The 27988-nt window shown below is 35.9% G+C and overlaps 1 long non-coding RNA gene across 1 annotated transcript in view; it reads left to right on the forward strand.

Moving 5' to 3' along the window:
* The first annotated feature begins 659 nt into the window (after nucleotides 1-659).
* Nucleotides 660-27988, forward strand: part of LOC140626925 (uncharacterized) — a 57039-nt gene continuing 29710 nt past the window's right edge. Inside the window, exons 1-2 of the long non-coding RNA XR_012025888.1 lie at nucleotides 660-782; nucleotides 2608-2678. This is a non-coding gene — a long non-coding RNA (uncharacterized lncRNA). The remainder of the gene's footprint in view (nucleotides 783-2607; nucleotides 2679-27988) is intronic.

Below are 27988 nucleotides of genomic sequence, written 5' to 3' on the forward strand. Positions count from 1 at the left end.
CAACAAGAGAATCGCAGGCCTTGTGTCTGTGTCCTAACAGAACCTATTGAATGTTTTCTGTAGGAACTTGTAAGTAAATAGGGCTGTGCTCACACATAATAGGACCTGCTTGTGATATGTCAAGAAGGACTAAAACCAGTTCTGAGGTCAGTCCTGTAAGGCTATTTTTCCTAATCCATTGTTGAGCTTTCTGTCCCTCCACCTTTATGATACACTTATGAAAAGGCAACCAGGATTTGCTTCACACATACACCCAGACTTATTGATTTGTGATTCCGAAGAGACCTACTGGCTTTTATGTGGGCTGCAGTCAGATAAAAACTGCAACCCTTAGATTTTTGCCAGATTCTGAAATGAACCTCACTTTGGCTCCAGTGTAACAGTTCATTGGCATTTAATATCTGTGAATGTAATCAAGATAATAAAAATCTCCCATTAAATCAATGCATGGCTTTTTTTTTCTGCTTTTAGAGTAAAGCAAAAAATGAATCAATCCTTCACTGTATTAAATATAAGTATTTATATTAAATCCTTCACTGTATTAAAAATAAGAATCCAATTTCATAAGTTATATAACTTATAGAAAAGAAAGCTGACATTTATAATGAGCAGAGTAGCTTTTTCCATGCAAATATCTATCCCGCATTTTGTTTGCAAAAAGATCCTCAGCAAGCAGAATAAATCTCGTCACTTATGCAGAATGGTGAAGATTATGAAAAGTAGCAGGTGTTGGGGAGGAGAAAGCATCTCATTGACATACCTGCTGCATTTATTAAGGAAAGGTAAGTTATTAAAATACGTGTAGCTGTGTTTGAAGTGAGATACAAAGTGCTGAGAGCTAATTTTTCAAAGCACCCACCGTTTTTACCCGTGTGACTCCAAATCCACAGGTATGTAACTGCTCAAGTGCAGCTAATTGTGCCTCTATTTGGTCCTACAGCAAGGCAAGTGGCCAGCTACATACCTAATTAATTACACAAGGGAGCAATTATTTCAATATACAGTTTTTGTTGGGAGGCTTTTTTTTTTTTCTTTTTTTGGCATGTAGTTGTTGGGAAACCTCTTGAGGTAAGACAAGCTCTTTTCAGCTAACATTTGGCCTTGCTTTGGGAACAGTTGTGCACAGCAGCTTAGCACACCTGTCCTAAAAACCAGTGGAAGGCATCCCCCCCTTTTTTTTAAACAGACTTTGTAGCTCAAACATAACCAAACATATCCGGCTTCATTCTCTCATAAAATGAGTGTAACTAATTAGAAAAGCAAAAACGTTACTTTTTATTACAAGACTGTGTTAATGCAGTTGCTTTAGTTTGCCATTATTCCTTAATAAGAGACAATAAAATCACCATAATGCATAGAAAACAACTATCCTCTCTGGGATAAAACTGGATTAATGACGTGTTTTGTGTTTATAGAAACAAACACAATTTAGCAGCCACTCCTCTCAAGAGATTTTTCTTAACCAGCAACCAGGTACTTATTTTAGACCTAAAAAGAAAACATAGTTAATAATATTGAAAGGTTATTAGTGCAATAGGAAACTTATCATCCTTGCACAATGGAGAAAGCAGGTTCGTTTAAAAGGATCATAAAGAAAATTTGCATATTTATATGAATCGTAGGACTGTTGGCTTTTTATCTTGCAAGGTTTAGAGTTATTTTTAATTATGAATTCCCTTGCTGATTAGGATCTAACAAGGAAGAAAGTAGTCATTTCTAAATTAAAAAAAAAAATCTGAAGTATTCTTTGTTAACCATAGTATGAACAGTGAGATAAGAAACTTTCAGGTGGTAAGATGGCATTTTCAGCCTAATTAACTTTGACTTAAAAGTCACAGATGAATAGATTCTCCCTTAACTGAGCCACACCTCCCACATGCAGTTAATCTGCATTATATACCCGATTGCATTGAATAGTATTTTTTTTTATGGACAGAATAGAAAATTTCACATATATTTTGTGTGTGTGTGTTCTTTGGCTCATACTCTTCTTACCTTTAAATGAAAATGTCTCCTTTTAATTGAAAGCAGATTTAGAGATTAAGGAATAATGTTTAGCCCAGTACATTAGTTTTCTGTTGCTGCTGTAACAAACTACCACAAATGTAGTGGCTTGAAAGAATGCAGAAACCTTACAATTCTGGAAGTTAGAGGTCTGAAATGAAATTCACTGGGCTAAAATCAAGGTGTTGGCAGGGTTGCATTCCTTTTGGAGGCTGAAGGGGAGAATTTGTTTCCTTGCCCTTTTTAGTTTCTTGAGGCTGCCCACATTACTTAACTCATGGCCCCTTCCTTTAGCTTCAGTACCAACAATTACATCGCTCAGATTTCTGCCTCTGATTCTGAAACTCCCGCCTAGCTCTTAGAGGAATCCCAGTAGGGTGATTACGTTGGATACACCTGGATAATTCAGGCTACTCTTCCCATCTCAAGATCTCTAATCATTTGTTTTTGCCTTTAAGGTAACCTATTCATAGGTTTTGGGGACTAGGATATGGACATTTTTGGATAGCTATTATTTTGACTACTATGCTCTGTCGTTGCTTTAACTTAGTTCCTAATCGCTCCTTTTTATTCACTTACACAATTTTTCTTTCTATTTCTTAGTGCTTTCATTGGAATGTGACATTTTTCTTAGATTCTTAATGGGTTTCTGGTGAACATATCTGGTTTTGGTGGTAAGTACTATTATGATTCAGTCAGTTATCCTCCTCTTCATTTTTATTATTCATTCATGAAACTAACATTTGCTGCGTTTTGGCACAAGATGCTGGGTAAAAAGGAATCAATAATGACTCAATAAGATTCTTTAGATGCAGACTGGTCCTGTTTTTTTTTTTCCTTTTAAATTATTGAAAATTATTTCCAAGAGACATAATGTAGGTTGACTAACCATTACAACTCTCTCCTTTGATTTTGTGAAGTTACCCTGGTTAAAATGATAAAGGAGAGAAAACCTTAAGTAAAACTTATTTTTAAAGAATGAAACATTTTGTTACAAATGTGAAGTAAAACCTCATTTAACTTCTGCAGTATGTTGCTTTTTCAACACCATCATTAATTTAAAATTGATTTTTTAAAGGATTTTATTTATTTATTTACAGCCCTTAATTTAAGTGGTGAGAGGTGATTGGAGGGGGAAATAGAATTTGACTTTTCTTAGTGAAGTAAAAAAAGAAGTTCATCCATTGAACTGGAAGCATTTAGTGGAGTTACTGGAAGACAAAGATACATGTTTGAAAGCAACAGAAAGTGCAGAGCTTCACAGAGACACAAAGAGAGAGGCAGAGACACAGGCAGAGGGAGAAGCAGGCTCCATGCAGGGAGTCCCATGTGGGACCCGATCCCAGGACTCCAGGATCACTCCCGGAGCTGAAGGCAGATGCTCAACCACTGAGCCAACCAGGTACTCCTTAAAATTCCTTTTTTAAAAAAACTGCATTTTCATCCAGTAGGAGGGTAGACCTGAGACTTTCTAACACCAAACATATTCAATGAAATGAAAATAAGTTGCAATGCTACATGGAAAGAAGAAGGGTCTATATTTTGTGTACAGCTCTCTACAAGACAGTTATTTTAACATCTTACAAACTCTATTTTTCTATTTCCTCTTACAGATACTTTTTAATATGCTTTGATATGCTATAGAATGCAGTAATGTTTCTGAAGGTCTTAATGCATTTTGCAATGTTCTATGTATGTTGAATTTAATAGAGAAACTTATGAGGAATTTTAAATCTTAAAGGTGACTGTTCAGTGGTTCTGTAGGAATTCTTTGAGTTTCAATCAAATGTAAACTGATTGAAGCACCTTCTCTGATAAAACTGCGAAGCTCTGCACTTTCTGTTCCTTTCAAGCATGTAGCTTTGTCTTCCAGTAACTCCACTAAAAGCTTCCAGTTCAATGGATGAACTTCTTCTTTTACTTCACTAAGAAAAGGTCAAATTCTATTTCCCCCTCCAATCACCTCTCACCACTTACAAGTGCTGTGATGCAGGGTGAGTTATTGAAAATCCTATTTTACCTTGAGATGCTGCAGTTAGTGCTTTCAAGGCTTCTAATCAGAGTTGGCACTTTCCTGTCCCTGCTGATTCTTTCACTGCTGAAATCATTTCCCCTTTATTCTAGTTGTTTAAAAAAGCTTCAGAAAGACCTTTCCTCTGACTTGTCATGTATATTTACATGTTACTATCTGGGTATCTATTACAATGGACTGATTTGAGGATTGCTGCTCTTTGGCAAAATGGTAAAAATGTAAAATAACTTAGTAGAAAATAGCATAAGAGAATATAGTCAAAGATACATTCAGCACCTGGTATACTTAGAAGAAAAAAGTAATTCCATAATATTTTAAAATAGTATTTGCATGCAAGATCACACAATGTAATTTGCCTTTAAGTATTATTAGATAATATATAGCATGTAATAATGAGTGTGTGTAAATAAATGCAGTGGTTACAAATTGTTTGCATTTCAAAATAGCTTTATTTGGGGGATAGGCCAGGAAGAATGTGAAATGGTTTTTGAAGGAGATGGTGTTGATTATTCCACTATGAGAAAAGTTTGATTAAACAATTTTTTAAAGCAAGCAGTTGTGACACAGACAGTGTTAACTAAGGAGTTTGCTGAATTTAGCTTACGAGACTTATTTTCAAGAAATTGTTAATATTCAAAATAATTGATATGCATTTGATATACTATAGCCAATTGATAGTGATACTTTGGCTTTGGTCATGATCATTGAACAACCTCATGTTTTCCATAAGGAGATAATCATATTATCAGCATAACAAAAACTCAAGTCTTTATAAATTGTTTAAACATTAGCAGCAAAGAAGTTAACAGATGAGATGTATAGAGAAAGATTTAAAGCAACAACATTTAGCTACAATTAACCCTAATAATATGAAATTATTCTTATGCTAAAACCATTAATTTCTCCAGACTTTATCAGAAAGCTTTTTCTTTTTCTTTTTTAAAAAAAGATTTTCTTTTTTATTTTAGAGAGAGAAGAGAGGGTGCATGCACATGAGGAGAGGGACAGAGGGAGAGAGAGAATCCCAAGCAGACTCTCTGTGGAGTGGGGCCCCATGAGGGGCTTTGTCTCATGACCCTGAGATCATGATCTGAGCCAAAGTCAAGAGTTGAATGCTTAACTGACTAAGCCACCCAGGCGCCTCCAGTAAAGCTTTTTCTATAACGCACTCCCAGCGCTTATCATGGAATTGGGAGCAACTTCAAGACTCTGCAGTGTTAACTGGGGGTAAGTTTCCACAGTTCCAATCAGAGTGTAAGTCGAGTGTCCATTTCTGTTCTTTTTCACTTATTCTAGTCTCTTGAGACCACTGCAGAAACAAATCAGAAATGAATATCTGAGAGTAAGACATGTACAAAATGTTATTAGGTGGCCTTGTGTAGATGCTCTTTTTTTTTTTTTTTTAAGACTTCATTTAATCATGAGACACATAGAGAGAGGCAGAGACATAGGTAGAGGGAGAAGCAGGCTCCCTGTGGGGAGCCTGATGTGGGACTAGATCCCAAGAGTCTGGGATCATGACCTGAGCCAAAGGCAGATGCTCAATCACTGAGCCACCCAGGTGCCCCTGTAGATGCTCTTTGATATCTGCCTGACATCTGTCCTTAACTGTCAAGGGTGGTAAGTAAATAGACCCGCTAGCCTAATATTGAATTTATTATAACCAAAACTTCCAGTTGTGATTTGTATAACCTTCACTGTGATGAGGTTCATGTAAACATATTACTTTTTTTTAATATTATCTCATGGCAGTGATGTGATGTTATTATATGGAGAAACTGTGGAACATGGGAGTTCAGAGATAGTAAAATCTGTTCTTGAAGTGTCATGAGCCCTGGCTTCTGTCTTCCAGTGAGATTGGTCATTCAGATAAAAATTGAGGCGATATAATCAATTGCTGGGATATTGAACTAACAGTGTAAAATTAAGAAGTATTACATGGTGTCAAAGAAGGAGTGGAATAAAAATCTAAAAATTTTGTTTCTAGTCTCACTGCTCCATTTTAGCTCATGCAATTGTGGGATTTGTCTGACGTTTCATCATTTCCAAATCAAGGCATTATACTTAGTGATATCAAAATGCAATTTTTAGATAGTTCTGGTCTGTATTATTACACACTTGATGGTAATGAATAACCCTGCTTCGAGTTTTCCTTCAATTCATCCTGCACACTGCTTTTAGAATAGGCATCACAAAAGATTTCATCTTGCTGTTTCCTTCTGAAGTTGTTGGTGATTCCTTGATGACTACAGTTGACCCTTGAACACCGCAGGGGCTGGGGTGCCACTCTACTTCCCCTTGTGCAGTTGTAAATTCACATAAAATTTTTGACTCCCCAGGAAGTTAATTACTAATAGTCTACTGCTGACTAGGCCCTACTGATAATATAACCTGTCAATTAACATATATTTTGTATGTTATATGTAATCTGTCTTAAAAGAAACTAGAGAAAATGTTAAGAAAATCATAAGAGGAAAAAATTTACAGTATTGTACTGTATTTACTGAAAAACATTTGTATATCAGTGGACTATGCAGTTCAGACCTGTGTTGTTCCAGGGTCAACTATAGGAGAAACTCACTATAGATTTATTTTTTTTAAAACATTTGTTATTACTGAGTTCTTTCATAAATAACTTTTCTGCTTCAGCCAACAACCAACCAACACAGAAGATGGCTTTTTGGCTTTGTGCCCTGGATCAGAATGCCTTTTTTCTTTCTTTCTGCATATTCAATCTTATTTCTCCTTTGAGGCCTCATTTAATACTTTGACCTTAAGGAAAAAATATTCCTAAAGGAATTTAGATATTATTTCTTTGAGTGCATTATATATTTCATCTGTATTTTCCTCACATCTATGAAGACTTTTCTAGACTTAAATTGTAATCTGACATTTACATATTTACTAGTTTATATGCTTATTCCTTTTATTTCCAACCTAGAGTATTGGCTTTTTGAGGAAAAATTCATATACTTCTTTGTATTACTCTTGTTCCATGTAAGTTCATAGTAGAAAAAAAAAGGCATTTAGTAAATATTTGTCAAAACAATCTATATTTAGAAATCTTGTTTCCATAGGATTAAACAATGTATTTTTCTGATGTAAAAAGTAGAGTTGAATGAAATTCAAATAAGACTGTTCTTTTCTAGCAGGATACTATGAAGTAAAATTATGTGGCTAAGAAAATGATAATAAGGGTTTGTATATCAGACCCTAAGAGTAATAATTAAATGTTATTCTGTATTGAGTTATTATTTGAGATGCTGTCCATGAAATTCTTAATTTTCTATGTAACAAGCACTGTGTTTAATTCAGTGAAATCCAAGTAAAGCTGAGTCCTCTAGATCTTGCTTTCAGGCCATTCAGCACAATGTCATTCAGTATAAACACAGATATTTATGCAAAAGACTATAGGGACACCTGAGTGGCTCAGTGGTTGAGCCTTCGGCTCAGGATGTGATCCCGGATTCCCTGGATTGAGTCCCACATGGGGCTCCCTGCGTGGAGCCTCCTTCTCCTCCCTCTGCCTGTGTCTCTGCCTCTCTTTCTGTGTCTCTCATGAATAAATAAATAAAATCTTTTTTTAAAAAAGCCAAAACCCCAAAAGACTATAATGTGTATATATCGCAAAGCTGCCTTAAAGATACTGAGAAGTATATCTTCAAGATACATGGCAATAAGCTACATAGCAAAGCTGCTTTAAATTGTATCTTAAAATATGTTTCTTAGCAAAACTTCCTAAAATTTGTCTTTAGATATCTGGATATTTTTCTTCTTTGAGGAATCTTTTGGTATTTTTATTCTCTCTCGTCTTTTTCCATATTCGATTTTTTGTGCCCTATCTTAATCATTACCACAAATACCCTGGTTCAGAGCACCACAGAGTCCTGAACAGCCTGGGGAGGGAGAAAGCTGTGAATATTTTTACCTATGTCACATATTGTACCTTAGCCTTGAATTGGAGGTACTGTTTTCCTGCCTTTAGAGACTCAGGAAAGTGAAGGTTGGGGAGAATATATAACTGGTCCACAGGTAATATACCAGTTAATATTGCTCATAACAAATCACCCCAGAGTTTAGCAATTTACAACCACCATTTTATTAGTCTCACAGATTAAATGGGTCAGGAATTTGGTCAGGGCAGTATGAGAACGTGATGTCTGGGGCCAGAGTGGGAACACTCAGATATCTGGTCTGTAATCTTTTGGAGATGTTTTCATTCATGTGTGTGGTCGTCGATGTCGCTGTTTTGGGCTCTAAGCTCCTGTGTTGGCTGGAACTCCTGTGCATGGTTTGTGCTACCTACGTGCACCAGTTGCAGTGTCTTTAAGGCATGAAGGGTGAGATCCAAGAAGGAGTTGAAAAAAGCAAAATAGAGGTGTGGGCTATTTTATGATCAAACCACAGAAATTTCAGCTGTCGCTTTGTGATACTCTGTTGGTTGAGATGCCCACAAAGGCCTGCCCAGATTCAAGGGAAAAGATACCTACCTTACCACGTAATGGATAAATGTCAAGGTGCATTATGTGAAGAGCATGGAGGTTGGGAGATACTGTTGCAGCTTGTTTGGAAGATAGACACTTGGGAATCACACAGGTAATGTCTCTGCGTATCTGAATATCAGAGTAGGGATTTGAACCAAGTTTTTCCTTTTTTTCCTTTTAGTGCAAACTTCAGTTGCTTGTTTGTACGTTAATGCTCACAGCAGGTTTTAAAATATCATTTTACTTTTATCATGATAAGTAAACTCTTTAATCTCCATTTCCTGTTTCCTCCAGCCTGCAATCCACCTCCTCCTCTTTGGTAGCCATCAGTTTGTGCTGTCTAGTTGAGAGTCTGTTTCTTGGTTTGTCTGTCTTTTTTTTTCCTTCTTTTGCTTATTTGTTTCTTAATTTCTTCATATAGTGAGATTATGTGGTATTTTTTTAAAGGCTTTATTTATGTATTCATGAGAGACACAGAGAAAGGCAGAGACATAGGCAGAGGGAGAAACAGGTTCCCTGTGGAGAGCCCGATGCAGGACTCGATCCTAGGACCTTGGGATCATGACCTGAGCCAAAGGCAGATGCTCAACTGCTGAGCCACCCAGGCATCCCAGGATTATGTGGTATTTGTCTTTCTCTGACTTATTTCACTTAGAGCTAGACAGTATAATGCTATCATTGCAAATGAAAAGATCTCATTCTTTTTATGGTTGAGTAATATTACACTAAATATAAATACCATGTCCTTATCCATTCATCTATTAGTGGACAGTTGGGTTTTCCATAATTAGGCTACTGTAAATAACGCTACTATAAACATAGGGGTGCATATACTCCTTCCGAATTAGTGTGTTTATTTCTTTGAGTAGATACCCAGTAGTGCAATTCTTGGGTCATTGGGTGGTTCTGTTTTTAATTTTTTGTGGAACCTCCATACTGTTTTTCAGAGTGGCTGCACCAGTTTACATTCCCACCAAGAGTGCAGGAGGGTTCCTTTTTCTCCACATCCTTGTCAACACTTGTTGTTTCTTGAGGTGTGAGGTGGTATCTCAGGGATTGTCATTTCCCTCATGATGGGTGATGTTGAGCATTTTTTTCAGGTGTCTTAGTTATCTGTATATCTTCTTTGGAAAAATGTCTATTTATGTCTTCCCATTTTTTTGTTGGATTATTTTTTTTGAGTATTGAGCTGTTAATTATATATTGGGGGTACTAACCCATCAGCTATGCCATTTGCAGATGTCTTCTCTCATTCAGTAGATTGGGGAATCTTTTAGTTTTGTTGATTGTTTCCTTTACTGTGCAGATGCTTTTTATTTTGAGGTAGTCCCAGTAGTTTATTTTTGCTTTTTTTTCTCTCCCCTCAGGAGACATATCTAGAAAACTGTTGCTACAGTTAATGTCAGAGAGATTACTGCCTCTGCTCTGTTCTAGGATTTTTATGTTTCAGGTTTTACATTTAGGGCTTTAATCCATTTTAAGTCTTATTTTTGTGTATGCTGTAAGAGAATGATCCAGTTTTCCCAACACCATTTCTATCTATCAGTTTTCCATTGGATATTCATTCCTCCTTTGTCAAAGATTAATTGGCCATATAATTATGTATTTATTTCTGGGTTTTCTGTTCTATTGATCTATGTGTCTCTTTTTGAGCCAATATCATACCGTTTTGATTACTAATGCTTTGTAATATAATTTGAAGTCTGAAATTGTGATACCTCCAGATTTTTTTTCAACTTTGCTTTTACTATCTCAAGGTCTTTTGTGTTTCCATACAAATTTTCAGTTGTTATAACTCTGTGAAAAATGCTGTTGATATTTTAATAGGGTTTGGGTTAAAGCTGTAGATTGCTTTGTGTAATGTATACATATTAGTTCTTCCAAGCCATGTACATGGAATGTCTTTCTATTTCTTTACATTGTCTTAAATTTCTTTCATCATTGTTCTATAGTTTCAGAGTACAGGTCTTTCACCTCTTTGGTTAAGTTTATTTCTAGGTATTTTATTGTTTGTGGTACAATTGTAAATGAGATTATTTTTTTAAATTTCACTTTCTGCTACTTCATTGTAGTGTATGAGAATACAACAGATTTCTGCACATTGATTTTGTATCCTGTGACTTTATTGAATTCAATGATCAGTCCTAGTAGTTTTTTGGCAGAGTCTTTAGGGTTTTCTATATATAGAATCTGTCATCTACAAATGGAGTTTTACTTCTTCCTTATCAATTTGTATGCCTTTTATTTCTTTGTTGTCTACTTGCTATGACTAGGACTTCTAGGATTGTGTTGAATAAAAGTGATAAGAATGAATATCCTTGTCTTGTTCTAGGGCTTAGGGTAGAAGCTCTCAGTTTTTCACTACTGACTATGATGTTGGCTGTGGGTTTTTCATATAAGGCGGAGATATATTTCCTCTAGGCCTACTTTGCAGAGGGTTTTTATTATGAATAGATGTTGTACTTTGTCAAATGCTTTTTCTACCATTGTTAAAATGATCATACAGTTTTTATCCTTTCTCTTATTGATGTGTTTTGAGAATCTTGAACTACCCTTGTACCCCGGAAATAAATAAATCCCACTTGGTCTTGGTGTATGATTTTTTAAATATATTCTTGCATTCAGTTTGCCAATATTTTCTTGAGGATTTTTGCATCTATATTCATTACAGATATTGGCCTGTAGTTACCTTTTTTGGTGGTGTCTTTATCTGTTTTTTTTTTTTTTTTCTTTATCTGATTTTGATGGCAGGGTGATACTGGCTTCATAGAACACAGTTAGAAGTTGTCTTTCCTTTTTGTATTTTTTTGGGGAATATTTTAAGAAGAATAGGTATTAACTTCATTGGATAATTGGTAGAATTCCCCTGGGAAGCTGTCTGGTCCTGGACTTTTGTTTTCTGGGAGTTTTTTGATTACTGATCATTTTCATTGCTGATGATTGGTCTGTTTCAATTTTCTGTTTCTTCCTGGTTCAGTTTTGGTAGGTGTTATGTTTCTGAAGATTGAACCATTTCTTCCAAGTTGTCCAATTTGTCAGCATATAAGTTTTCATAACATTCTGTTAAAATTGTATTTCTGTGGTGTGGGTTTCTACTGTTTTTTTGATAATTTTGCTTATTTGGGACTTTTAAAAAATGAGTCTTTCTAGAAGTTTATAAGTTTTGTTGATGTTTTCAAAGAACGAGCTTCTAGTTCCAATGATCTGTTTGTTTCTATAACATCATTTTTTTTTTGCTTGAATCTTTATTGTTTCCTTCCCTTTGCTGGGTTTAGGTTTTCCTTGTTTTTTGGCTCCTTTAGGTTAGGTATTTGAGATTTTTCTTCTTGAGGTAAGTCTGTATTGCTATAAACTCCCTTCTTTGAACAGATTTTGCTGCATCCCAAAGATTTTGAGCCATTGCATTCTCATTTTTATTTGTTTTTGTCTAATTCTTGATTTCTTCTTGGATTTTTTGGTTGTCCCACTAATAGTTTAGTAGCATGTTATTTAACCTCCATGTATTTGTGCTCTTTCTAGATTTTTCTTATGGTTGATTTCTATGTTCATAGCATTATGATAAAAAAAGATGCATTGGGATGACTTCATCTTTTTTAATATCTTGAGACGTTTTGTGGACTAATATGTGATCTATTCTGGAGAATGTTTCATGTGCATTTGAAAAGAATGTGTAGTCTGTTTTAGGGTGAAATGTTCTGAGCATGTCTGTTAGAGCCATCTGGTCCAGTGTGTCATTCAAAGGCACTATTTCCTTGTTGATTTTCTGTCTGGATGACCTGTCCTTTGATATAACTGTTGTATTAAAGTCCCCTACTGTTATTGTATTACTATGAATTATTTTCCTTATGTTTGTTATTAACTATTTTATATATTTGGGTGCTCTGTGTTGGGTACAAAATATTTATAATTGTTACATCTTCTTGTTGGATGTCCCATTTATTATTATATCGTATCCTTTATTGTCTTCTGTTACAGGTTCTGTTTTAAAGTCTACTTTGTCTTTTATTTTGCTACACCAGCTCTCTTTGGACATCCCCCTCACTTTCAATCTTCATGTGCCTTTAGGTCTGAAATGAGTATACAGGTGGATTTTGCTTCTTTTTTTTTAATCCATTCTGCCACTCTATTTCATTTGGAGTTTTAGTTCATTTATATTCAAAGTAGTTACTGATAGGTGTATATTTATTGCTGTTTTGTTATTTGTTTTGGCATTGTTTCCATAGATATTCTCTGACCATGTCTTCTATTGCTGTTTTTCATGGTTTGTTGGCTTTCTTTAGTGATCTACTTGTTTCTTTTCTCTTTATTCTCCGTATATCTCAGTGACTTTTGATCTATGGTTACTATTAGGTTTGTATATAACATCTTCTGCATATATTAAGTTTATGGTTGCTTAAATTTAAATCCATTCTTTACTCCTCTCTCTCCCACATTTTATTTATTTATTTTTATTTTTTTAAAGGATTTTAAATTTTTTTTTATTTATTCATGATAGACATAGAGAAAGAGAGAGAGAGAGGCAGAGACACAGGCAGAGGGAGAAGCAGGCTCCATGCCGGGAGCCCGAGGCGGGACTCGATCCTGGGACTCCAGGATCTCACCCTGGGCCAAAGGCAGGCTCCAAACTGCTGAGCCACCCAGGGATTCCCCCCACATTTTAGATATATGGTATTATATCTTGCATCCCTTTATTTTTATTTTACTTTATTCTTAAATACTTTTTTTTTTAAAGATTTTATTTATTTATTCATGAGACACAGAGTGAGAAAGAATCAGAGACACAGGCAGAGGGAGAGGCAGAGACACAGGCAGAGGGAGAAGCAGGCTCCATGCAGGGAGTCTGACGTGGGACTCGATCCTGGGACTCCAGGATCATGCCCTGGGCTGAAGGCAGGTGCTAAACTGCTGAGCCACCCAGGGATCCTCTATTTTATTTTATTTTTTTAAAAGATTTTATTTATTTATTCATGAGAGACACACAGAGAGAGGCAGAGACACAGACAGAGGGAGAAGCAGGTTCCTCACAGGGAGCCTAATGTGGGACTTGATCCCAGGACTGGGATCACTCCCTGAGCCAAAGGCAGATGCTCAACCACTGAGCCACCCAGGTGTCCCTGCATCCTTTTATTTTATGAATCCCTTGACTGTTTATTACAGAAAAGTTTATTTTTCCTGCTTTTTTGTTTTCTGCTTTTATTCTGTCACTTACAGTCTTTTTTTTTTTTTTCCACTCAGAGAATCCTGTTTAATATTTGTTTAAGGGCTGGTATAGTGTTCATGAACTCCTTTAGTTGTTTGAGAACTCCATCTCTCCTATCCTGAACAATACCCTTGTTGGATAGAGTATTCTTGGCTGTAGGTTTTTCCCTTTCATCACTTTGAATATATCATGCCACTCCCATCTGGCCCACAAACTTTCCTTATGTGATGTTCCTTATATGTAACAGTCTTGTTTTCTCTTGCTGTTTTAAATTTTTTTTCCTTTATCACTACTTGTTGCCATTTTAATAACTGTGTCTTTGATTGGGTTGAATTTTTGGCAGGCTCTCTGTGCCTCTTGGATCTGGATATCTGTTTCTTTCCCCAGATTAGGGAAGTTTTCAACTGTTACTTCTTTAAGTATTTCTCTTTTTCTGAAATCCCTATACTGTAGATATTATTATACTTGATGGAGTCACTGAGTTCCCTAAGACTGTTCTCCATATGCATAATTTTCTTTCCTCTTTCATTCAGCTTGGTTACTTTTTATTACTCTGTCTTCCAGCTCATTAATTCACTGCTCTGTTTCATCTAGTCAGCTACTTATTCCATCAAGTGTATTTTTAATTTCATTTATTGTATTCTTGATATGATTAGTTATTTTAGCTTGGTATTATGAATTTCACTGATGTCCTCCACTGTTTTTTTCAACTCTAGTGAGTATCTTTATGATTATTACTTTAAGTTCTCTATTAGGCATATTACTCACATCCATTCAGTTTGGTATCTTGTGGTTTGGTCCTGTTATCTCATTTGGGAGATGTTTCTCTTTTTTCTCATTCTAACTTTGTGTGTATTTCTCTGTGTTAGAAAAGTCAGCTACTTCTCTTCGTCTTAACAAGACAAAGCTTTATGAAGGAGAGGTCTTATAGTGTATTGTCCCCTGTTCCCTAGGGCTTGGCACTTCAGGGAGCATGTCCTATGTGTTGTGTGTGCTCTGCTGAGTTTTGGCCTCTTTTCGCTTCAGTCCAATTGTCTGCAGAGACTATATTTGCCTTTTGTGGGCAGCCAGGTGTGCGATGGTCTGCTTGTGAAATGAGACCTGCCCCCCTCTGTTATGGAACTGAGGTCCTGCAAAATGCCTGTCAGGTGGTGTGGTGTAACAGGGTTTGTGCTGACTTTTGGGGGGAGGAGGAAGGTGACTAGGAGGGGTGCAAGCAAGTTAGGTAAGGAGGGTCTGTTGTGTTGCTTCCTCCAGGTAGCATTTGTTTATCCTGGGGAGGGGGACAGTGCTGGGGAGGGAAATGTCACTGATAGCTCCTTTGTTCCTGGAGTGGTCTTCCCATGATCCTTGTCTCTCTGAGCCAGCTCTGAGTTGAGCAAATCATTCTCCCTCTTGTCTGCTTTGGCATTTTTCAAAATATCAGTTCTGTGCAGTGTCTGCAGTGGTTACTTATCGTGCTGTCTCTTTAAGAGCAGAGACTCTGCTTCCTAATGCCTTCTGGGCTCTCCTTATGCTAAGCCCTCTAATTTTTAAAATTCCCTGCTTTAAATCCTGCTCCTATTAAGAACTCCTGAAATTTGGCCCCTCTCAGTTTCTAAAAAAAGTATTAGAGATTTGCCCTCTCTCTGGATCCCCAGTGTGAAAATCTGTTTTTCACCCTTCTCTTTGTCCTTGGCTTCTTCCAGGCCAGGGAGGGCCAACGGATGTTTTGCTCCCAGATTGATTCTTTGCTCTTCCTACTTTGCTTGATGTGGCCTCTTCCCTGCCTTTAGTCGTAGACTAAAGACTTTATTCTGCTGGTTTGGGTCATTTACTGGGTTATTTGTGCTGATGTGAGTGTTATCTAGTTGTAACAGTGGGTGAGGTGAGCTTAGGGTCTTCCTATTCCACCATCTTCCCAGCTGCTAAGGATCATGTATATTCTAACTTGAATTTCCAGCTTTTTAAATCCCTATTCTAAAATCCATTCTCCAGTGTTAATAGAAATTCTGTAATGGTGTAGAATTGTGTTCTTTACATTTTAGATATCAGTAAATAATCTATAATTATATGCATTTGCAGAAATGTTGGATTATATGAAAAAATTGTCAAAAAATGGTTTTAAATTTACCACTGTCCAAATAATAATGGGGAAGGGTTTATTTCCTTTCAAAATCACATCTTTCTAAAGTGAATGTGGGGGTTTGACTTCCATTAAGTTACTGATATTTTTAAACAAAATGTCAAATATAATTTAGTGCTTGAAACATGAGGCAAGTCTGACTAGTTTTAGAGTTTGACAGCTTTGCTGTGTTTCCATTAAGTTATTTATCCATCAGGATCAAATATTATGTTTTGTGGAGAGGCCTATTAGTAGATATCTGTGGATACATGTATATGTATTATTAATAATAACTACCATTTATTGAGTGCTTATTATGTGCCATGTTTCATTAATAGTTGATCATTTTGGATCCATCAGTAAGGAAAGATACAATCATTTTTTTAAAGATTTTATGTATTTATTCATGAGAGACAGAGAGAGAGAGAGGCAGAGGCACAGGCAGAGGGAGAAGCAGGCCCCATGCAGGGAGCCCGATGTGGGACTCGATCCCGGGACTCCAGGATCAGGCCCTGGGCTGAAGGCAGCGCTAAACTGCTGAGCCACCTGGGCTGCCCCAGTTTTTTTTTTTTTTTTGGACAGATGGAGAAGCTTAGAAATGTTTTGATAATGTATCCAAGATCACATAGCTGGGCAGAGAAGCATACTTAAAGTATTTTATCCTGCTTCTATAATGTCTGAATTATGAAATAGTCTTATTCACCTTTTGGCTCTCTAAATAGAAATATTCCTAAGATGGCATTTTGATGTGATCCACCTCTGCTTGGCCTGCCTTGAGGACCAAGGGTGCATAACACTGGTAATAACCTAATGCTCATGAGCATATCTAGGAAGTCAATCTAATTTAGGAAGTGCTGGGCGTATACAATTTCTCTTGTTACTCATAAAAATCTGTGAATTATCATTATCTACATTTCATAGATGAGGAATGGCTACAGAGCTAATACAGAACACAGTTTGTCACTTTCATTTCACTATAGGGAAGCATACCTATAAGTATTTCATTTCTTTTTGCCCCTTCTTACAGTATGTGTGTGTGTGTGTGTGTGCATGCACACACACACATGTTCTCTCACACACACTTAAGAATTAGTGGTGAAAATTAGGTGTAAGGAATGATGGGAGTAATTGTTTCCTTAATGATGCTTTTTAGACTTAAAAATTGTGCTGTTGGAAGATTAAATACATATAGTTTATACTGTATTCTAGGTTAATCTGACAGTTAACTTCCTACCTGTTATTGCAACTTTTGGTAAACCATGAGTATTAACATAGGAATGAACCGAAAGCCATTTCTTCTTTAATTTAAAATTTCTGAGAATAAAAATGGATCCCATTTTGTAAGTGTTCAGTGACCTGTAAAATATTCCTCCTGAAATGTTAAAAATGAGGTAAATCTTCTTTTTCTCTAATAGTGTAGTGGGAAACTACCCCCACATTCACTTTAATTGACAAGAACCTCTTTCTTCTCCCATGTGTACTCTTAATTCTAAAATCTGTTTCCAGTGGTTTTAACCATGGAAGTCTTTTACTTGGACCATCAATGATTTTGTTGATGTTGGAAATTATTTTCTGATCGTTTTGACTATGAACAAACAGGCGTGTCATCACTTAAAAGTGATATTCTGGTTTTTACAATTCTGAGCTTTTAACTCAAGATACCACCTGTGGTGCTTCTGGAACGCTGCCTTTAATTTGCTACCACATCCCAGTGAAGCTGTAATAGCGCCGAAGTTCAAGGTAAACGACCAGAAAAGGAAAGGGAAGATTCTCCAAATAAGGACATACCAAGAGAATCACAACTAAATTTGGAAGTAAACATGTTAAAAGATATAATGAACAGGGGTAAATTTGTTGCAGTGTAAATCAGGGAACAGGTATATCAAATCCATAGAAAAGGATGGTCCGTTAGAAGGAGGTAACTTTACAAGTGTTTAAAAAAAAAAAGGTCGCAATTTGAGGTTTCTTCATCAGGTAAACTCAGATATAGTCCAAAAATATAAAAAGTTAAAAAAATTTTAAAGTAAAATTAAAAATATTTGTAAGAACTTAAGTCAGTTACATTTTGGGCCTATTTCTAACTTTGAAAGGTTGACAGCATGGTGGATAACCATTATATGGCATCATGAATTATCTCTGGGTGGCACTGCCAGTTGGAAATCTGGCCATGTTGTTCCAGTGAGACATTGCTTCTCTACTCACCTGCCTTGTCTTATCCTTTATTCTTCTCAATGTGGAAATATTTATAGATTATCTGTAGCCTTACTTGCTATTAGCTTTTAGTAGTTCCAATAAAGAAACCCATGACATTTTGTTATTGACTCAAAGACCAAAATTATTAAGAAAAATGTCATGGAAATGATTAGAGGCAAGCTCTTTTGCCAAAATAATTCAGTGTAGTGTATTTAATCTATGTACATATATCTGTACTTAAATCCATTTCTTTATCTGTACCTGTAATCTTTTAACTATATCGTTATGAGACCTATTTCTTAGGCTTATGAAATCAGTCTTGCTATTTTATACTAAGGCATTATGTTCTGATCTGATTAAAAAAAATTTTTTTTTTTTTGCTTTCTTCTACTGACTGGCTCACTGAATGCCTAGGGTGTATGTGTGCATTAAGAGACTGTGGTTTGGGGACATTTGATATAAGAAGCTGCTGAATGTGCCAGCAAGGAGCTAATGATTCAGCAGAAGAGTCATGAATGATGAAGCTAAGCTTGCCAGTTTCTGTGCTTTACTTTTCCTGTTGACCTTGAGTAAGTTCAAAGTCCTGAATAGGCAATTTAGCGCTTACCTGCTGAGTTCCAAGTGCCCACCTTGTTATGACCTCATGCGATACGGTAAATTTGGCAGTTTGTCTGCACTAGTTTGGCATTTAAGGAAAATCAAACTATAATCTTGAGGAATAGAAAAGATATTAGAACTGTGGAACAGATTTTCAGACTTTAATACATAGAAAAAATGCTGATCGGATCTCATGGGAAGACCAATTTTATAGACAAGACAAATGATGTATGTATGGAACAAAACAAATACTGAATAAAAATAAGTTCTAGCAATTTAGTCAAAACATTCATGGTGAGTGTCAGGGAAGATAGTCACATGTTGACAATTGAGGATGAAAGCTGGGACACAGAGGAAAATTATGCTCGAATCTTATGACAGGATATTACATTTGCTTCACTTGCTCCTTATGTCTGAGACATAATTGAATGTTCTTTAATATGTCTTTCTTCCCCCAAGCAAGTATGCCCTGACCCAGTTACAGAACATTTGTGGCAATTCTAGATGAAGGGTTGAGGGAGAGGGTCATGAGTCTGAGATAGTAACAGAAAATTTAATTTACTTTGTAGATCTCCATGCCTGTTTGTAGGCTTCCGGCATAGTATTGATATAGTTTTGCTTGGCCTGAGTCTTTATTTTAGCTTGAAAAATAACATTTGTTAAAATAACAAGGTGCCTGAGCTGATCTTTGTGAAGGATTTTATTTGAAAATAAGGATTAATCCGGGATCCCTGGGTGGCGCAGCGGTTTGGCGCCTGCCTTTGGCCCAGGGCGCGATCCTGGAGACCCGGGATCGAATCCCACATCAGGCTCCCGGTGCATGGAGCCTGCTTCTCCCTCTGCCTATGTCTCTGCCTCTCTCTCTCTCTCTCTCTCTGTGTGACTATCATAAATAAATAAAAAATTAAAAAAAAAAAAAATAAGGATTAATCCAATTTTACTTAATTTGTCAAGTGCTCAAAAATAAAGTTATATACTGTATCTATTGTTCAATTTAATGCAGGTAAATAGATGTTATTAGGTTGCAACTTTGTACGGGATCCCTCAGGAGGGGCTTTGGAAGAATTAAGTACCTCCAATAAAAAAAGCAAAAAACAATCATTTTACCTTTTGTAAATACTATAACATTTGTCTCTAATTTGTTTTATTATTAAAATTATTTGAAGACATTAGTATCCATCCATCTCTAATCTCCAAATAGCTAGATGTACATGAAATTCTAACATGACCTACAATTGTTTTGTAGGCTTGGGAAAAAATTAAATTACAAATTCACACTCCAGCCTGAGTGGGAAAGTGAATTATACAGATATTTGAGTACTAGTACTCAAAGTGGTTGAAGGAAGAAGTTCACTGAAGTTATTTGTTTATAGGGAGGCATAGTAGTGTGGGGTGGTGTTTCTCAAACTGTAATTCTCACCTGGGAAATTTATGATTTGTCTGGGGATTTTGTTAAAATGCAGATTCTGATTTAGTAGGTCTGAGGGAGGACATGAATTTCTAGTCCTAGCAAGCTCCCAGGGGAGAACCGTGCTGTTGGTCTGAAGATTCTACTTGGAATAGGAAAGGATGGCAGGGGACATCACCGACATGACTCCTAAAGTTAAATCCTAGTTCCACATTCTGGATGATTTGCCTTGGGCAGCTCAACATCTGTGAACTCCAAAATTCTTAGTTCTAAAATTGAACCCATAGGAAAATTGTAAATATATAACAAGTAATGTAAATAAAGCCAGCCAGCTAGCCTGCTTGCCTGCCTTCCTTCCTTCCTTCCTTCCTTCCTTCCTTCCTTCCTTCCTTCCTTCCTTCCTTTCTTCTTTTCTTCTTGTGTTACCACTATGGACCATGTTAGTAACAATACATAAAAAAGCCATTGAAATTAAATAAAATCTCATAGAGCATTATTATCATTCACTATTTTTGGTGGGATGGGACATTTTTAGACTGGAATTTGTTGGACTATTCCAGATATAGGAAAAAATAGAAATAAGTATGAGGATAGATGGAAACAACAGAAAGAAACACAATACACAATTCATCTAGAGCAATTCTCAAAGTGTGGCTCTGCCAAGCAGCCTAACCCTCACCTGGGAACTTGAAAGAAATGCAAATTCTCAGACCCCATCCCAGAATTATGGCCCAGTCACCTATTGTATAATAAGCTCTCCCTCTGATATTCTTTTTTTAAAAGGATATTCTATGTTTTTTTTTAATTTTTCAAATATTTTTAAGTAAGCTCTACACCCAATGTGAGGGCTTAAACTCACACCCCTGAGATAAAGCTGGATACTCTATTGACTGAGCCAGCCATGTGGCCCTATCCTTATATGTGAGCACCCCAGTAAAGAGGAACAAACTGTGTATTTCGAAGGTTCTGTGATGATAGATTTAGTGAACCATATCTGGCTCTGTGCTCAAAAGGGACCCCATTTCATTTTTCTGAGTCCAGCTCCTCATATCAGTGAATGGTTCTGCTCAGAAAGTATTAAATGTGCATTACTAATGAAGCAGCAAGGTGTTAACTAATCAGGAGCCCAGACAAGAGGTACTGATGGGGATGGATACAAGGCATAGAATTAAAAAAAAAAAAAAAAAAAAAAGGAAAATTGATGGAGTCTGGGGGTTAAAGAAAGTTGATCCGAAGAGATTTAGGTATTTAGGTCAGTGGCATGCATCCAAAATATTTAAACTCAAAATAAGCAGGCACAATATGCTTATTCTTTTGTATTTCTCTTCTATATAATAGATAGACATTGTTACCCTGGCAAGTGAAAGGTTTAAGGAAACTATCAAAATTTTCAAACTGTATTGGAGTATAGGATTAAGACTAAAATATCCATAAATCTAGGAGCCTTCAGTGCACCCAGAGGAAAGAAAATAATGCTTTAAAAATTGCAGATGAGCAGTCTGTAGAAGATTCAACTATTGATGCACCTGTAAATCCAAGTCTGTGATGTCTGCATTTTAACATCTCTCTTGAAATGTGAGTTTGTCACACACTGCTTTCACTAAGGCACCCACTTGTATCTGTCTATCTCCACCCACAAGGCATGACATTGTAAAGAAACATTTCTTAAAATAGAAGAAGAAAACCAGCTTTGTGAAAGATGATGTAACGTCTCTTGACTTCCTAACAGAATGTTTTGCATTTCGACAAGGCTTAAGAAGTCAGTGACTATCACTGTATATAGGCAGTGATCTGACATAAACTACGTAGACAAACATTTTAAAGTCTTCATATTTGGTTTGTTATTGGGTCAGGGGAAAAAGGGGATAGGGAAAGGGAAGGAGAGAAGAAAAAAGGGACAACAGTGTGTACACTGTTCTATCTGTGTTCACTAGGGGTTAGAAAATGATAGTGCATGTATATCTTAATTGAATGGGCACCAGAAAACACCAGGGCCCTGTTTGCTTGTGGCTCTTTGTGAAAGAGCTGAGTGAAGGATTTGTTCAATCCAGGGAGATGAGACTCAGACCTAATCCTGTGCAGATTGGGGCATGCTCACCACTGTTGGCCTATTTCTAATCACCAAAAAGAAGAGAAGTTGATGAAGCCCTGACAATGGTTGTGATGACCCAAGAATCAAGCGAGGACCGTGCCTTGTTCCTTCAGCTGCATTTCCTCTGTGATATGTGCTGTCAGTTTCCTTGGTGACATGTTTTCATTTTTTCTAAATGAGAAGAGGGAAGGATGAAGAAACAGAGACCTTATTGTTGAATCTCTCTATCCCTAAAATCCCCACTGCATCTTGCCCTAAGATGAAGGGCATTTTTCTGGCTTCGTGAAAGGGAGCCTTGTCTTACTTGGCCAACATGAATGAGAACTTCCCTGTTTTTAGTGGAGAAGAGATGCTTATGATGAGCATGAGTGATGCTTTTGTGGAGAAGGGTGTCTAAAATCTTGTTTTTGTACTAGAAAAACAAGTCCAGTTTGAGTTTTAACTTTAAGTTTTGCCTCACTGCATCAATTACGTTTATTTTATACACTGTTAGTGAGGTCGGAATTTGGTATCTTTATTTTTTATCTTCGTATCTTTCTTTCAGATATATTGACTGACAATACTGATTGGATAAGTAAATAAATCAGTAAATCAGTATTTCCTGAAGTGATATTATAGAGTTAGTTCGATGATGTGTCTGTTTTTTTCTTTTTGATGTTTCTGTTTTTGATAGCAATTGTGATAAACTTTGAGAAACCAAAAATCCCATTATTTGGAGTAGTAATGAACATTACATCTACTGAATGAATGTGAATTAAGCTGGATTTCATCTATTATTTTACCAATGAAAAAACAAAAGAGCTTAACCTGATTTTCCTCATGGTTTTATGTTTAGTCAGTCGCAGAAGTGGTATTAGAATACATTTTGAAATATAGAAAATTTTAAGCATTTGTAAAATTAGAGGAGATAGGTTAATAAATTTCATGTTTTCATTAGCGTCTTCAAGCATTTTTTTTTCTTCAAGCATTTTTAAATCATAGCCAATATTTTATCAGTACCTACTCCTATCCTCTGTGTTCCCAGATCATTTTTATACAAATCCCAGAAATCAGATAATTTTATTTGTAAACATTTCAACATTTAGCTTGAAATGATAGAGACATTATCACACCTTGGTAATGCCTTAATGCCTAGTCAGTGTTCACATTTTCTTATTTGTATTATACATTTTTTAGACTTCATTTGTTTGGACTGGGAGACAAAGTTAATATAGTGTGATTAGTTCTCTCTCTTAAGTATCTTTTATCCTTTAAGTATCCTTTAAGTATCCTTAAGTATCCATGATGGTTCTTCCCCATCATGTCCTGTCTTCTCTTTTTTCCATTTTATGGAGCTAGGCCATTCCTCCTGTTTTCCCAAGTCCAGATTTTGCTGGTTGCTTAGAATGCAACTTCCTAACATAAAAATTGTCATTAAGGCCTTTTTTAAAAAAAAAAAAAAAAAAAAAAAGAAAGAAACTTGGGGATAAAAGATAACACATACACTAGATGTTCTCATATGTATGCTTTTTAAAAGCATGAAAAGTTGTGCGGCCATATTTATTTGTGTTTGAACATAATTAGGAAATAAAACTTCAAAAAAAAGTCTTAAGAAAGTTTTACCACAGGATTCCTCAAATGACCTTATTAATTTTCTAGAGTGTTTGTTTCTTGTCTTTCTCTTTGATACTTGGATTAAAACCAACTTTTAATTAATGCAGGAAAAATACAAATCAGAACTGTGACAGGAACTTTCATAATGCTTAAGTGTTTCTTTACTGATTAGAGCAAATCCAAAGCAGTTATATTAATTTTTGTAATTATTCAGTTTTTCATTAGCCGTTCAGAATATGAACCAAATGGACGTGAAAACCCCCAGTCGTCTGAGATCTTATGTAATGAAACTCTCTGTATACTACTAGTTAGTGATGTTTCTAGGTACAGGAGCATCATTATTTGACCTCTCCTTTATATAACCCACGTAGCTCCCTATTTTATCTCTGTAGGCTTGTAAGAAACCTCCTAGAGATCTATAATGCTAAATTGGAGTCAACTCATGAATTTTCACTTTATGCCATAAAAAAACATAGGGACTCAAATATGTATTAAAGAAATGTGGATCACAAACTACAGATCTCACATTACTAGAAATAGTTGATCTAAGTTGTAGTAATATCTGGACATTTGATGCTGCACCTAATACTTCTTTGAAAATAAGGTTATCTCTCTCATTAGAGATTTCTAGTCTTGTTTTGCCTTTGCTGACCTGACTTTCCTCTGGGCATTTTAATTTCTGCAGCTGTGAAAACACTGGCATCTTAAATACTGCTACTAGAAAGCTGTGGCAAAAGCTCTCATTGATTTCTTTTCATTAGAAACACTTGAGAGGGAAAGCTGGGTAAAGGGTTTATGAGGACTCTGGAATTTTTTGAAAAAATTCCAAATATATTTCAAAGGAATATTCCAAAGGAAAAAATACTTAAAGATCTTGAGATTTCTTAATTTCACTATATATGACTAAAATCTCATTAAAAAGGGAAATGCATATTAATTTATTTTCTTCAGCCTACGCTTAAAAAATAAAATCAGAAAAGAATAATAGTTTAAAGGCTTACATTATAGTGTTTTAATGGAACAAAAATGGCTATTTTGTTTCCAGGTTTACCTGGAATGGTTTACCATTTAGTAAATATTTTTTCTCAAAAAGAATATCTGTGTAATGGCCACCTTGTATTTACACAAAAATGAATTACAGAATGTAAAAAATTCAGTTATGTTATTTATAAAAAGGATGAAAAATTAGTCACTAAATTCTATGTTTACAACAATTTTTACATTGTGATAATCAGAATTAACGAGAACACTTGGAGGTGAATTCTGTCAAGTACTGAAGGGCTCATGGTGGCTGAGCATTTATACTGTAAGCAACCATGTTTTAAACATTAATAGTTCTGACTTTATTATATTCCTTTCTGAAATTAGTCATTTTCTGATGATTTTAGGGTTGAGTCTTTTCCTGTCATCAGCTTTAAACTTCTTGTTTCCATCTTCCAGAGATACCTCACTAAATAGAAAATATTTTGAACTTCCTTCAGTGGTTTTCTTTAGCTTTCAGGATAGAGTCTTAACTCCATCATGTGGCAGATGAGATTTACATGTCTGGTCCTTGTAGACATCTCCATTTGTACCTTTTTTCAAGCCTCACTCTGCCCTAGGTTCAGAAACACGGATCTAATTCTTGCTCATGCACAGTGTCATGCTGTTTGGAATGCCCTCCCCTACTTTTGGCAGGGTGAAATCTTTCTTAAAAAATATTTTATATAAGTTCAATTTGCCAACATACAGTATAACACCCCGTGCTCATCTCATCATGTGCCTTACTTAGTACCAGTCACCCAGGTACCCCATCCCCCCACCCACTTCCCCTTCTGCAACTCTTTGTTTCTGGCTGGATGAAATGTTAATCATCTTTTAAATATAAAAGGCATAAATAGATAAATTTCTCTTCCTTCTTTCTCCTCTTCTGTCTTCCTGCAGGTTACTACGGATGCCGATGATCACTACCACATTGGATATGGTCTTGTTTGTGTTGTATTTAATTACGTGTTTGTTTAATTAAATGCTGTGACTATAATACTATTCGTTTGGCAGGTCTTCTTTCAATTCTTGATTATCTCAATCAAATCAACCATTGTTATTGTATTATTCGACAATAGTTTCTATTACTTTTCTGGAATAAGCAAACTGCTACCACGTACTAGAAGTATGAGCTTACTAAAATAAATTTAACCAGGTCCATTGCAGTGTTAAAGGTAAAACAAAGCCAACAAAAACTTAAAATTCACAAGGATAAGTCAATACATTTTAACACCAGACTCAAATTGTATATCAAAAGATAATTACATCATATTACGTTATCTCAAGTGATTATTTCTTACAGTAAGAGTTGGAATGATACTTATTTCTAGAGTTCATGATGACCAGTTTTCTAACTGAAGCCACGTGAGTATTGAGTATTTTTCTCCTAGCTTCTAGATGAGAAAAAAAGTACAAAAAAAAAAAAAAAAAAAAAAAAAAAAAACCAAAACAAAAAAACACAAGTACACAGGAAACTAAATTACACCTCCATTTCTGACTGTTTTTAGTGGTAATACTGCCCCCTTTGACTAACTCTGTTTCCAAGGCAGCAATCATTGAATTCGCTCCTCTTCCATAGCCTGTTTTTTATAAAAATAGGTTGATGTGCTTTATCACACAATAGATTTAGGTGTCACTTTCCTTGGAAGTCTTGTCTTCTTGTTGGGACTGGGGGACTTAAATTCAGCTTCTCAAACAGTTTTCTTGTTAAATGTTCCAGGCAGAGTGTCCCGGGTTGGCAGACCGAAATGCATTTTGGTCAGGCAACATGAGCAGAAGGAGTGTGGCGGGGGAGGGATGGGGGGGATTGCTGTATAAATTTGTTTTACTCAACCTTGAAGAAATGTTAAGTGTTAATTCCCTGCTTCAAGTAAAGTACACCAAGTGTATATGCAGTGTTCCTGAGAGTTTCCTAATGAACTGAAAAACAAACAATTAGAGGTGGGAAGAAATATATTTCATCAACCCCCTGAGCAGCAATGATTTGCCTCAGCTTGTCATACATACTTGATTCTGATTAAAATAAGGCAAATGAACTAGTTTAACCTTTCTTGATAAAGAAATTACACTAGTTTTTGATAAAGTCTCAAACCCTATATAATATGTATTGTGGAGGTTGATTGTCAACATGCAGGCTAGCAAGGTACAGGAGACAATGAAGTTGAGGAATGTGTTTAAGTGCTCATGATTGAATTGAGAATTAATTGTTTTTAAATGACCCAGATGACAAAGGTAGCAAGATTGGATGTGATATGCCTGGCTAAAGAGGCTTTCAAAAGTTATAATGAAAATAAACTCCACAAATTTTTTTACTCCTTTTCAACATTTCTTGTAATTGGTTTAATGAAAGTCATGTGGGTGGCTGATATTTTTTTAAAAAGTGGTTGGGTGGGCGGGGGGTGGGGGGAGAAAGGCAATGCAGAGATTTCTGGATTAAGATTTCTGGGTTACAAAAAATGATAAAGGGTAGCAAGACAAAAGGGTAAGGCTAGTTCCCAGGCCCCCTTTACTTGCTGTTCACAATGAAGGACTGAAGAGAAGAGGGCCAGCTTGAGGCTTCATGTATTGCAGGATGCTTATCTACAAGCTAGCTTCTCAGCTTGTGAAGTTAGCCAGCATCTACTGGGAACAGCAGGATTTTTGAGAAGTGACCCACATAATTTTGACCAAAGCCATATTCTTTTAACTAAGGATAGAGATGATGTTATAGTTAGTACTATGCTTTATGACTTACCTTAAAATTTCTTTATTGAGATATAACTGATACAATATTAGTTTCAGGTATACAACATTCAATATTTGGATATATTGGACAATGATCACTGCAGTGAGTCTAACATCTGTCACCATACATAGGTTACAATTTTTTGTGTGTATTGAGAACTTTTAAGATTTAATCTTAGTAGCTTCTACATATATGGTGGTATTAACTGTCATCATCATGCTGTACATATATCTTCATGACTTATTTCATAACTGAAAGTTTGTAGCTTTTGACCTTCTTCACCCATTTGCCCATCCCCTACCCCTGGAAACTACCAGTCTGTTCTCTGTTCTGTGAGTTCATGCCGTTTGCTTTTTTAAAGATTCCACATGTGAGATCATAATTTGTCTTTTTCTGTCTGACTTATTTGACTAAGTATAACACCCTTAAGGTCCATCCATATTGTTGTAAATGGCAAGATTTCTTTGATTATGGCTGAATAATTCATTGTGTATGCATGCCATGTTTTACTTAATCATCCATGATGGACACTT

The sequence above is a fragment of the Canis lupus genome, chromosome 38 (genome assembly GCF_048164855.1).
Source record: "Canis lupus baileyi chromosome 38, mCanLup2.hap1, whole genome shotgun sequence".
Classification (NCBI taxonomy): domain Eukaryota; kingdom Metazoa; phylum Chordata; class Mammalia; order Carnivora; family Canidae; genus Canis; species Canis lupus.